The sequence below is a fragment of the Amblyomma mixtum genome, chromosome 2 (assembly GCF_055824585.1).
Source record: "Amblyomma mixtum isolate Tamu chromosome 2, ASM5582458v1, whole genome shotgun sequence".
Taxonomy (NCBI): Eukaryota; Metazoa; Arthropoda; class Arachnida; order Ixodida; family Ixodidae; genus Amblyomma; species Amblyomma mixtum.
In genome coordinates, this window is record NC_143013.1 from 32,243,464 (window position 1) to 32,256,540 (window position 13,077).

The window sequence follows — 13,077 nt, forward strand, 5'->3', positions numbered from 1 at the left end:
TTAGGAGAAGGCCAGTTGAAGGTCTGATGTACGACCAAGGACAGTGATTGGTATAAGTAGACGTAACCGTACAGCAAACCGCATTCACTCGAAAATGCTGCTACCGAAGTTGGAATCAGATCTGGCAGCTGTTGGAGGTCGAAGAAATAAGGGTCGCTAAGAGGAGCTGCGAGCGCAAGCAAGACGTAATCATCGGACAATCTGGTTTGCTCGGCGTTTGTTGGCGGCCTCCTTCATATATCGCTCGTGCACTCCGGTAAACTCGCCTTCCCCTCGTCAGCAAGAGCAACAGTGCGCGCTTGTATGCGACGAACTTCGTTTATTTGCCGCAAGGTACCAGACTCGTCTCTTCCCAAACTCAGAGCCGAAACAAACGAGTAGTCGAACTTCTGCAGCTAGTGAAGTGACGCATGCCCAGCAAAGATGGAAAACGCGAACTGCCAGGGCAGCCGCCGTCTTATTAACGCGCCAAGCCCCGTTTACGAAGTTTTGCTCGCTGCAAGTTCGGGCGGGATGCTTTCGATACATTTCATTTCTTCTTAGTAACGTTCGTCACAATACCGAAGGAAAATTATAGGACCCAGGCGTCGCCAAATGATGCTCGGAGAACTACCTCCAGCGCATCTTACGAAGATAATTTAAGGCGCAGAGACGAGTGACAGACATTTGCAGGGAATAGAAAGCCAAAGAACAAGTGAAAAGCAGTGTCACAGAAAGGCTGACATTGTGCAGGGGCACTTGAGGAGAGTGAGGTAGAAATGAAAGTAAAAGAAAGAGACCGAAATGCTCTCCTGCTTGAGCAACCTTCGCCTATTCGCTTTTCGTTCTCTATGGTGCGAGGCGACCACGGAATGACGCTTAGCAGCCTGTGCGAGCTCGAGCGCATGATGAAGATCGCGAAACACGTACAACTGCCCGCGCGACGTGTCTTGCAGTGAAGCTACCAGTACGGACTCTTAACTGCGATAGCATGTGAAGTATTAAAACGAGCTCACTAATGAAGTGTACTGTTTTCTACCTGTGAGATTCCTCGGAGCTGCGCGTGCTATAAGTAGACGATTTGTGCGTGCTCGGGACGCGTGTTATATTCGCGGGTCTAGAGACTCCTAGCTGACACACAGAGCTGTTTCCGACACTGCTGCACTTGTCCATAGGCCAACTACACCTGCCCTCGCTGTGCGTACTCACTGCGTCCCGAGGCTCGTTGCCCGCACAGACTCCGCAAGAGAGCCCGCCGACGGCCGACGGCGCGTTAATAGTGACGGACCGGAGTACAAGCCGGCCCGACGTTCCGGAGTGAATGTGATGCGGCTTGGCGCGGATGCGAGCAAGCCGGTAGCTGCAGCAGCGGCGGCGGGGAGGACAGGAAAGGAGGGGGCAATTCGCCGCCGACATCAAAAGGAGGAAAGCGCGCGCGGAGGCGAGAGAGGACTCCGTGACGCAGCCGAGCCGAAACGTCCTCGGGGCTGACGTCAGAGGCGACCTCGTGGCCATTGGCTGGGCGGCCGGACGGAGCCTAGAAAAGCGCCGGTGCGTCCAGCGGCCGTCAACAGCCGCAAGCAGCGACCTTTCGGTGCAGTGGTGTGTGTGTGAGCGCTCTCCGTGCAGCCATGGGAATACCGGTGGTCGACCAGCTGAGCTGGGCCTACCATGGCGTACTCTCCAACACCGACCCGCGAGTGGCAAAGTGGCCCCTCATGGGCAGCCCGCTGCCCGTCATCTCCATCCTCATTGGATACGTCTACTTCGTCAAGGTGTGGGGACCCGCGTGGATGCGAGACCGCAAGGCGTTCAACCTGCGCAACATCATCCTCATCTACAACATCGGCCATGTGCTCGCCAACGCGTTCTTCTTCTTCTACGGCGGCCGGCTGACGTACCTGTTCGGCGACTACTCGTGGTTCTGCGAGCCCGTCAACCTGACAACCGAGCCCAAGTCGATGCTGCTCATCACACTCGGCTGGTGGTACATGCTGCTCAAGCTGAGCGAGCTCATGGACACCGTGTTCTTCGTGCTCACGAAGAAGAACAACCACATCTCGGCTCTGCACGTCATCCACCACTCGCTGGTCGCCTGGTCCGTGTGGCTGGGCGTCAACTTCGGCGCCACGGGCCAGAACGCCTTCTTCCCATTCCTCAACTGCTTCATCCACTGCATCATGTACACGTACTACGCGCTCGCCGCCCTGGGCCCCAGGCTCAGGCCATACCTGTGGTGGAAGCGCTACCTGACTCAGCTGCAGATGAGCCAGTTCGTGCTGCTCATGTTCCACGGCGCTGTGCCCGTCTTCTACGACTGCGGCTTCCCGCCCTACTTCGGCTACCTGACCATCGCCGAGGCAGTGCTCTTCTTCGTGCTCTTCTTCAACTTCTACGTCAAGACGTACCGGAGGACCGCGGTACGCCCGGAAGCAGCCGTCAAGTCACGCTGACCGCCGTCGCAGCTTCAGCGTCCGTCCCCTGTAAATACTCCCCTCCACTACCTGTACATAGAGACTTTCTGCTTGGAAGCAACCACCGCCATTTTATTGAGCTATTATTATTATTATTATTATTTTATTATTATAAATAAATCGACGGTTCTCTTTACAAACGAAACAGCTTGTATCAATTTATTTGCCCACTTTTCTCCAGAAAGCGCAGCGAAGAAGATCCGCGCACGGGGAGATCCTCGCTGCCACTCACTTTCGCATCATGTGCAACTTCGCCTAACGATCGGCGAATGAATGGGATGAGATGAGCCAGGTGTGTTGCAACAGGTTCGCAGATCAAGGTGCTTTGTTTTGTCCTCCACCGTCCCGGGAACGGTGCAGGCACGTAGTCTGCGCTGCATCCGCCCATTCAATAATCACTCCGGGAACGTACTTACTTCATTTGACACCCGTCATCTACGTCGCCGTGTGTGTAGTTACATAAGCGGAAGCGGAAACGGATTATCACCTTCGCGAAGCCGCCGCCTCTTTCCCGGCCGCGCCTCCGTTCTTTCGCGCATTCTTTCTCTCCGTCGCCGCGCCGCCGCCTCCGTGGTTGTGGTGCGGGTCATCCAGGCCAACCCGGCGTACGCCCTCGCAGGGGGCCCTACCGGCTGGTCGCCACGCCAGTTTTCCGAAGCTCTCCCCACTGGCCGCCAAACACAGAGAGCCCCGCGCGCCTTCGACGGCGGCTGCGGTGGCTCCGCAACGGGCTCGTCCCTGCTGCCTCGGGGCAGAAATTTGGCCGCCTTCCCTCCCTCCCTCACCCAACCCCCTGTCCCTTCTCATTCTCTTTCTCGGCCGTTATATAACAGCGGCGCCGTCCGGCCCGTAGGTGGCCGCCTTCGGCTAAAAAGAGAAATCGTGTGGCCGCGATATACCGCAGGTACGGCCGACCCAGAAGCTTCGCCTTCCTTTCATCTTTTGCTCGGCGAACGGAGGACTACCGCTCGCTTCCCGTTTCGCCTGCCGCCGACGGCGACAAATGCCGATGCCCTCGTCCCCGTCAAGTTGCGCGCCGTTGCGAGAGCGGCCGTGCGCAACTTTGCGGAACTGCGAGCAGCTCGCTGAAACACGACGCCCGACGACTCTTGGCGCAGAGAACGCGGAAAAACAAAGATGTGTACCGGTCGTTTCTTCTTTCTTTTTTATTCATTTTTTTTGTGAGCGGGGCGTGTAGTAAGCGCCGCTGGAATCCTGGTCGCGTCGATAGCCTTGAAGTGCCCCCGCGCTCATGTCCTCGTAAAGTGTATAAGGTGGCCCTCGTCACGTTTTAGAGCTGTTCACGTTTTCCACGCTCTCGCTAACAACGCGTGCGCCTCGTGACACCTTTTGCCGTGACCTTGCGTCGCTCGTGACACCGCTCCGCGCGGATAGCTATCTAGCGTATAGTAACTGGCGTACAGTAACTGACACGTGAAACGTGCAAACACGCAGCTTTTTCGTCGGTGAAGTCGTACTGGGCCCTTGCTTCGCGATGATCACAAGACTCCGCATCAACGGCAAGATATTCTAGGCGGACGGCTACTGGTGGCAAGCGAGGTTTCTGATGGTGAGCAGAACGTTCAGCTGACTTGCAAAGGTAGATAACCTGGCTCGAGAGGTGCACACAAAACACCGTCTTTGCTCATTCTTTGCGGGTCCGTCTCCTTTCACTTCATCTGAGTGACCCGCTTTTTCTAACGTCGCCTCGTTTCATTTCCACAGCTCCATCGCGTCTGTACCTGTATCTGGAAGGCGTACAGTACGAGACGCATCAACTTTCTCTCTCTGTACCCCGTCAGTCTCTCTCTGCAGTGCCGGTGTTCCAGACGAACCGAGCCTGTCATTCCGCGTGAAGAATGGGCGCTTGATGAGTCTCATTCGTGCCCAGCTAAACCAAAGTGGCGCCCTTATTCTGATGCCAAGCACGCTGCATGCACTCTCTTCCGACAGGCTTGTCGAAGGCAATGCTCCCGCCTCTCCGCGAGCGACCAGTTTCTCCCCGGCAGACCTCATTTACGTGGAAACTCTCGGTGAGCGAGAAGTCGCTCTACTCCCGGGGCCTTTGGAGATCGCGGAGAAAGAGCTAGCCCTGCCTGCAGCGCCGACAGTGCGGACGCAAGGCTGGCGGGTCAGTCACGACGCCGCCGGCGCGCGCGGGAGGGCTGGGCGGAAGCTGCCCCAGACGCTGCCACAATCGCTTCCGGCTCTCGAGCGACGACGTCGCTTGTCCGCGGCCGCGGCCCTCCGCTCCGGATTCGCTGACTGCAATGTGGACTGAAAGTTGGGCGAGTCGGTAACCTGACAGCGTAGTTAATAGGAGCAGCGCGAAGTAGACAAGGCGCAGAAAGATAAAACGCAATGCAAGTGCTGCGGCGTGTGCTCTATTTTGCGCCTTGTCTGGCTTACGCGTTTACCATTATCTGTGCGTCGCCAACTTCGTCTGAACCGTTTGCTGGAACTTACGTGATCTTTATCCGATTACTTCGAAGGAAATGGGTTCTTGCTAGAACCGCCTTGGGGTCCTTCCCTCTCGCACAAAGCAAACACGTGCTGGCGGGGCGCTCACAAACTCACTCCTGCCTCACCGAACACAATATGCACCACGGCCGCGTTTTAGTGGAGACGAAATGTAAACACGCTCGTTTGCTGCGCCGTGTCAAGCGGCCTTCAAGAACTCTAGGCGTTCGAAATTAATCCGGAGCCTGACACTACGGCGTCGCTCATAGCTTATTTACCATACCATACCATGTCATGCCTTACCACACCACTTAAGACTCGCCGCGGTGGCTCAGTGGTTACGGCGCTCGGGTGCTGACCTGAAAGACGCGGGTTTGATCCGGCCGCGGCGGCCGAATTTCGATGGAGGCGAAATTTTAGAGGCCCGTGTACTGTGCGATGTCAGTGCACGTTAAAGAACCCCAGGTGGTCGAAATTTCCGGAGCCCTTCACTACGGCGTCCCTCATAGCATGAGTCGCTTTGGGACGTTAAACCCTAATAAAACAATAAACCAAACCATTCCACTTAAGCAGTTGGTCTGGGTATTTGATGGATAAATAAATGGTCCGGAATGTTATAATATATCATCTTAAACAATACATGAAAGATAACCGCTGTCACCCCTGCCACAACTAATCTGGGAGTACATTGTTAACATTTATACTTTCTGGAATGGCCCCCAAATTCAAACTGTACTTACCCAGTCCCTGTTCCAAATCCGAGCTTGAAGCTCGGATTAAACACCCAAGGACATCCGGGCTCCACTACACTAGACTGGATGTTTCATTAAAGGTGTTTTCTTTATTTGTTTGTCCTCTTTATTCCTGCATGTCTTCTGCGATAAACATCCCTCGTTTGTCCCTGATGGAGGTAAGTTCTCTTGAAGGCAAATCCTCTTGTCGAAACAGGGATCAGCGCTGTGGGGCCGCCTTTTGTACCCCTGTTCAAATTTGTGCATCGAGAGCCGCCTCCCTCTCTTTTACCGCAAATGTAATCCGAAGTTGAGTGTAGCAGTCTATACTCCCTTGATCGGCTCCCCAGTTCTGTAGTTCACCAGAATTGCCTCTCACGGTACAGGAAACCACACAAAAAGAACGAGCATATAAGGTAAGCTCTTCTGGGTGACACATTCTGGCTACACTGTATCACTGGTCTGTGCGACAACATGCTGAAAAATTAGATACTTGTCTCGCATCAGACAGACAGTAGGACGCGTTGAGCAGTCTGATAGAAGATCCCCAGCTTTCGCAATGCATTTCGGCACTGTCATATGCGAAATTGCATCTTGAGCATCAGGAACACCGCACGGCTTAAAGTTGTACGCTACAAAGTTTTAAATTGTTGAGTTCTATAAACTTCCTCTACAGTTTTCACCTGTTTTATTTTTTTTTTATTATTTTTAGAAGGGGGAGTGACCACGTGTTTCTGGACGTGTTCTTATGCAATGCATGCGTACCCGATTCGGGGGCTTTCAACTTCGTCACGAAAGAAGATGATTTGTGGTCGGCGCCATACATACTTGCCTGAATGACTCGAAATAGTCTTTCATATTTTGTACGCTTTAGTACGAGAGGAATGAACCTTACAACGTGTGAAGCCGGAGGGGTGTTGTCTGGAAACATTCACCTGGTATCGCAGTTAACCTTGCCGCTATACGGAATAAAATTTTAGCAAGCAGCTTAGCTTGAGGCGCAACGGTAACTCGTTCAAATGGACGTGAAGCGTTTAAGAAAACACCTGGTGAAATAAAGGTAAATTAAAGGTGTCATACATTAAAATTAGAGATCACAGTGGGCAGTGTAGACGAGGTGCTATCGATTGCTAGAAGTCTCACCTCGCGCATTCTTGTGAATGATTAGCCGGAGTAAAAAAATGTAAATTATTTGCGCTGTTGGCACGTTTGAAAGATTGTTCGTGGTTCGCTGATCAAATACACATGCTCATTCTTAGGAGGTGGATAAAGAAAATAAATTATAAAAATATATGTCCGTGACACAAAGCAGGTGCGTAGCATTGAATGGTTAGAAATCACCAGGGCCTTCACTATAGACCCATCATCACTTCCAGAAGTTATTTCAAACTGCTAAGCGCCGTCACTAACTCTTTCAGGCTCATGGAAACGTTGGTGGGATTGTAGCTCGAACCACAGAGCACCAGTCTAGAATAAAGAAAACGATTCATCGTTTTCTTTGCTCCATTAAGTGATCACCAGAACAAGACCTTGTTTGGGCGTAACTCTGCCGCATCTGGACAGAAACCTGACAAAATCTGCAAGCGATTTCGTGCTTAATGTCCGCAAGGTCCCAGACTCAGCAAGCCTTCTGAGGTTACAAGCCAGGACCGACTGCAAGTATTTGCTTACCCGGCCTTCAGAGCGAATCAGCAGAGAAATAGCGAAATTCCAAGCATTACAGAACGGTTCGGCCTCAGCCTTGTGAAATGCCGCCCCAAAAAGGCACTCTTTTTCTTGGAGTGCAGTCCAAACATCACCATGCTCTGCGCTTTTTTGTGGATAGGTGCGCAGAGCATAACATGTTCTGCACTCTGCAAAGAGCTGTGCAGTCGTTTTTATGGAAAGTAGGCTGGAGCATATTCTGCTGTAAATTATTGTTCATGGAGAGTTGTCTAAAGCATACCGTTCTGTGCACTCTTTCTTACGGAGAACTGTGCAAAGCACACCATCCTGTGAAATCTTTTTCATGAAGAGCAGTCTATAGTCGGATAAAACTTACGTCTGCAGTGAGGCTCCGTCCACATTTAGCCTCCGCGCACAGAATTCCTCCGCGACCAAAAAGCAGTCCGCTGCTTAAACGTTTCTTCTTACGTAAACAAGAAGCTTATCACAAGAAAAAAAATTGTGAGCTCTAGAATTTTGATACGTGGATTATTTTATATTGTCAAACATTAAAAAGCTGATTCAGTTTCCAGTTGCGATTGGCCAGCGGAGTAATACAGGACGCCGCGGACCGCGGCCTAGTGTTAGCAACTGCTGTTTTCTTTCTTTTTTTTTAAGTTGTATCCTGCTGTAGAGCATGTGCTGTGCTCTATTTTTCGCGGAGCTGCCTAGAGCATGCCGCTCTGTGCACTGTTACGGCAACTGTCCAAAGCTCACCATGATTCGTGAACCACGTGACGCGAACCATGCATCATGATCGCAAGCCAGTGAACTTGGGATGCGAGAGAGCGAAAGACTGAGAGAGGGGGGGAAAGGGGCAGCGGTTAGGGGGAGCTGGCCTCTTGTTTACCAATGGAGATGTGTGACCTTGGCCGCTAGACCTACCTCGACACTAGGCTGCCGCAGGAGCCTGCTGCTGTCGTGCGTGTCGTACAGACCCGCCGACGCCTGGTTTTGCGTCACACTTGCTCGGCTCGCAACCAGACCCGCTCTCGCCTCGCCACTTTTTTTTCTCACGCCCTATCACGCCTCGCATATGAAAGCGGGGCGCGAAAAGAGAAGCAATTGTTCCCCCAAGTGTTCACCGAAGAACAGGCAGGCGTTACGGGATGGGCGAGACCAGAAGGTGGCGCGCGCGGCCACTTGTCTAACAAGGCTCTTGACAGCACCTCTTTTAGCGGAGGTGTCAACGTTTCGGAAAGGGACTTTGACAGCTGTTTGGCTTCTCCGATGGGGTTTAGGATGGGAGTGCCTCTCTGACAAGAAGCCACATCCTCTTGTCAAGGCTCTCGCTCTGTCCTTCATAATATTTACTTATTCACTGCGTAACAAAGCTCTGTATTGACTTTGTCGCCTTCATTTAGAAGTGCTATACTTCTCTTTCGTTTGAAGCCCTTCTCGAAACTTCTCAAAAAAAAAAAAAAAGAAGGAGGGGACGCTTAAGCTCCGCCTCAAGGGTATGACGCGATAGTGTATTGGGGTAATTCCCATATATGCAGAAGGTCATTCTCTATTTTATACATTCATAGATCCCTGGGAGTCCTAGCGCAGTGGTGCAGCGGTTAAGCGATGCGCCACAGCCCTGCGATGGCAGGCGCTTACAGCGGTGTGCTTTGTGTGGCCAGTTCCTCTTCCCGAAGGACCAATCATTAATGTGATGGTCACCTACCACGGTGGCCAGTGTGCTCACTATCCGGTGGGCAGGTTGTGATGGCGCTGCAAGGTCACGTGACCTAGCTGGCCAACCTACCTCCTGGGTCGCTCTCTTGGCGCCACGTGCCAGTCATGCTCGTAATGTTGCACACACGGCGATACCCGGCTTTACCTAGCAGAGTGAAGCTATCGCTTCAAAAAAGAAAGAAAGGAAGAAAGAAGAAAGAAGGAAAGGAAGAAAGAAAGAAAGGAAGAAAGAAAGAGAGAAAGGAAGAAAGAAAGAAGGAAAGAGAGAAAGGAAGAGATAAAGAAAGAAAGAAAGAAAGAAAGAGAGAAAGAAAGAAAGAAAGAAAGAATGAAAGAAAGAAAGAATGAAAGAAAGAAAGAAAGAAAGAAAGAAAGAAAGAAAGAAAGAAAGAAAGAAAGAAAGAAAGAAAGAAAGAAAGAAAGAAAGAAAGAAAGAAAGAAAGAAAGAAAGAAAGCGGCAGGGAAGAGGAAAGGAGAAACCCGAAGAAGATCCCATGATGCTAACTCTTTTCTGGCTGCTTGACATTATCGATATTAGCCATTATCGACGTAGCGCGAAACACGAAGACAAGACGTGCAGACGGACACAGCGCTGAACTTACAGCTGATGGTTTATTGAGGGTGTGCAAATACAGTGGCAAACGATCTCAAAAACACAGAACCCCGCCTGAAAAGCACATGAATGGCACATCTAAACAAGAACCCTTCGCCTGGCAACAGAACACATGACCGGCTGAGCGTCTTTCTTATCTGCGTTTTAAAAACCGAAGTTCCTTATCGAAAACGGCTATTGAAGCGGTGCTTACAGAGTGATCTTGGTGTTTGTGGGTCTCTTACGCTTCAATGATTTCGCTGGGGATCACTGTCTAAGTACCGCTTCAATAGCTCTGTCCAATAAGGAACTTCGGTTGTTAAAAGACAGATAAAAAAAGGCCCTCAGCCGATGGCATGTGTTCTGTTGTCAGCCGAAGGGTTCTTGTTTTGATGTGCGATTCATGTGTTTTTGTTTTGTTTTTTGGCGGGGTTCTGTCTTTGTTGAGGTCGTTTAAGCCGTGTTAAGCCGTGTTTAAGCCGTGGCACACCCTCAATAAGCCATCAGCGGTAAGTTCAGCGCTGTGTCGGTGTGCATGTCTTGTCCTCGTGTTTCGCGCAGCGTTGAAAATGTCCAACCAACTTGCCCAAGCTTCCACTTTGTATGCGATATTAGCCAGCTGTGAAGGGCACTATGGGGTGAAATGTAAAAGTGTGCCTCTTCATCACACACAAGCACACATCGCATATGCTGCAAGCCAAACGTTGCGAGCTATAGGGTGAGGCGCGGCACAATCCGGAAAGAGCGCTTGTGTTGAACTGCAATCATTACCCGCCGCGGTGACTCAGCGGTAAGGCGCTCGTCTACCGAGCCGGAGTACCCGGGTTCGAACCCGACCGCGGCGGCCGCGTTTCGATGGAGGTGAAACGCAAGAGGCGCCCGTGTACTGTGCGATGTCAGTGCACGTGAAAGATCCCCAGGTGGCCGAAATTATTCCGCAGACGTCCACTACGGCACCTCTCTCTATCTTTCTTCTTTCACTCCCACCTTCTTCCCTTCCCTTACGGCGCGGTTCTGGTGTCCGCCAAGATGTGTGAGACAGATACTGTGCCATTCCCTTTCCTCAAAAACCAATTTACCATTTTTTTTAAATTTAGATAAGCAGTAAAGCTCTGCTCTGGCGTTGTGACCCAGATTACTCAGAAGTGCCCTCCTCATCGTCGTGGAGAGACCGTTTTTTGGCATGAAAATAGTAGAGGCCTACAAAGTGGTATCATTAACAAAGCTTTTCTCACTTTTCGAACGTTCATTGGTTGGTGCCATGGCAACTGCCTAATCGGTTGTTGTGACCAATCGGCGCAGGGTCAGCAGCCAGTCGCCCAACCTAAGCCCCCCGAACCAACAGCTTCGCTAAACAGGCAGGCCAGAGGTCAACCAGACTCTACTGGTAGAGTAACAGCGCGGAACAGTGAAGTATTCCGAGCTGGGTTACGCTCTATTACCTGACCCACGTTATCAAGGGCCGTCGCGCAGGCTTCCGTAGCAGGGAGGGGAAGAGAAGGGGAGAGGAGGACTCGCTGGTATAATGAGGTTAAGTAGTAGCAGCCGACCGGAACTAGCCCGGAAGTAGTGCTTCTCACCTACTGCAGATCAGCGCCTCGCCCTTTCAACACCTGAGAGGATTATGCATAGGAATGGTCTATAATAAAATGCTGCTAAACACGTAGCACGCAAATAGACCACGGCGCTATGTATCAGGCCATGCTGTCCATGTTCGGGTTTGGCGAAAGTCGTCACATTGATCACACAGGAGGTTTTGTCCTGGGCCACCATGTACCGAGTCATAATCGGGAATTTCCGCTTTTACATGCTTTCCAGTCGTTTCGGAGAACTTGCACTGCGTTGTTGTATAACCCAGGTAAATTCGAACCAGGGAACGCAATTTTAACTCCTCTGTGAGCCTGCTGAGCAGTGCGAATTTTGCTAGGCGGTATGGTATTGTGGGTGGGATCCACAGTGATTTCCCCGCGGGAGAAATGACGAAGATACAGGGAGGTTCAGGAAAATCGACAAGCCATGTATATATTGAAACCATTTACATCTTGGAGCAGTGAAAAAGAAGGTACAGAGTAAGATGACGGGCAGTGGTCATGAAGGGTATACCGCGCGTCCTCGCCAACAAGCCGGTGCTCGGAGCCAGGACGGACGCTCTGAAGGGGTAACCACAGCAGCAGATAAGAGAGGGCATCAGCGGGCTCCACAAGAGAGGAGGAGGTGGTCACAGGGGGGAGGGCTGGGGAGGTTATGTCAAAGGTGGCAGTCCCCCATATCATGCCATACGTCGGTTAATCGAAACCTTCGGATGCCAAGACACACGTGGCGAAAGCAGGAAAACAATGACCACTTTGACAGTTGGCCTTGCATGGACGTATAGGCTGGAAAAGAGAGTGGAGGCGGGGCGGGGGTTGAGGGGTCTTTGTAATGACCCCTCTCTTTTTTTCACCCCACCGCAGGATAAAGTTTTATTGTTTTATGTGTTGTTTGTTTATTTTATTTTCAGATCGGTAGTTTTATTAGGTACGTTATTATAGGTTTTGTGGTGGTGACCTCTCTTTGCGAAAACTCCGGGGTGACAAAACATCGTGAGGTCATCACCTCCTTCTGACTAATGACAACTGGCCCTTCTACTACCAATCAGCACTTAGTGACGTCACAAAGTCACTCAGTCGTTCGTATTACTCCCCAAGAAACACGAGTTCATTACCATGTGTTTTCGAACAAAAATTCGTAGAAACGGCCGGGCTTCTGAGGGCGTGCACTTATCCCGTGGGGGTTGACGAGGCGAATCTTATGCCACTATCAGTGCTTTCTCGCTTTGAAACGAAAAGCGGCGAATTTCTTCTTCTTCTTCTTCGTGCGTGCACCGTCACGTTTTAGCCAGCGAATAACTCGTCCCTCATGTGGGATAGTAGGACACGTCTAGGGCCGATACGATCGCTCTCCGCATTCGCTGCATTTTGAGCACGACACTAGCAGTGCTAACCGAGCAGTTAGACCAGTTTTAAACCAGTCGCGGAGCAATGGTCGCTGAGGCAGCGCGATACGCGCAACACTAGATACCTTCTCCCGCTTGTTAAGCTGCATTCTCTTTCCTGAGGCGCCGTGCAAGAATCTTTGCCGCGCGCTGTGGTGTGCAGTGGTCTTTAAGAAGACCACTGTTTTGCGAGGAGACTAAGTCATCAGTATGCCGACAGTAATGGTTTTGTGCTCAAATACGTGTTGAAGCATGCAAAAGCATAGGAATCCCAACGCTTGAGTCTGAATAATGCGTTTATTATTTATTTTTTAATGCGTAAGCATTACTTGGCTCATGCGTGGCGTCCACGGAAAGTGTGTACAGAAAGTGTGGACACTTACCCGAGCTTACCCGAGTCACGCGCTAACTCGGTTACTCGGTAGTAACAAGGGTTAAGCTTGAGTAAGTTCGGGGGAGGGTCGCACCAACTGCGTGAGAAGT

General features: G+C 51.3%; 1 pseudogene; it reads left to right on the forward strand.

The window, feature by feature from the left end:
- The first annotated feature begins 1,539 nt into the window (after positions 1 to 1,539).
- On the forward strand, positions 1,540 to 2,598 carry LOC149358860 (very long chain fatty acid elongase AAEL008004 pseudogene; annotated as a pseudogene).
- Positions 2,599 to 13,077: the final 10,479 nt, after the last annotated feature.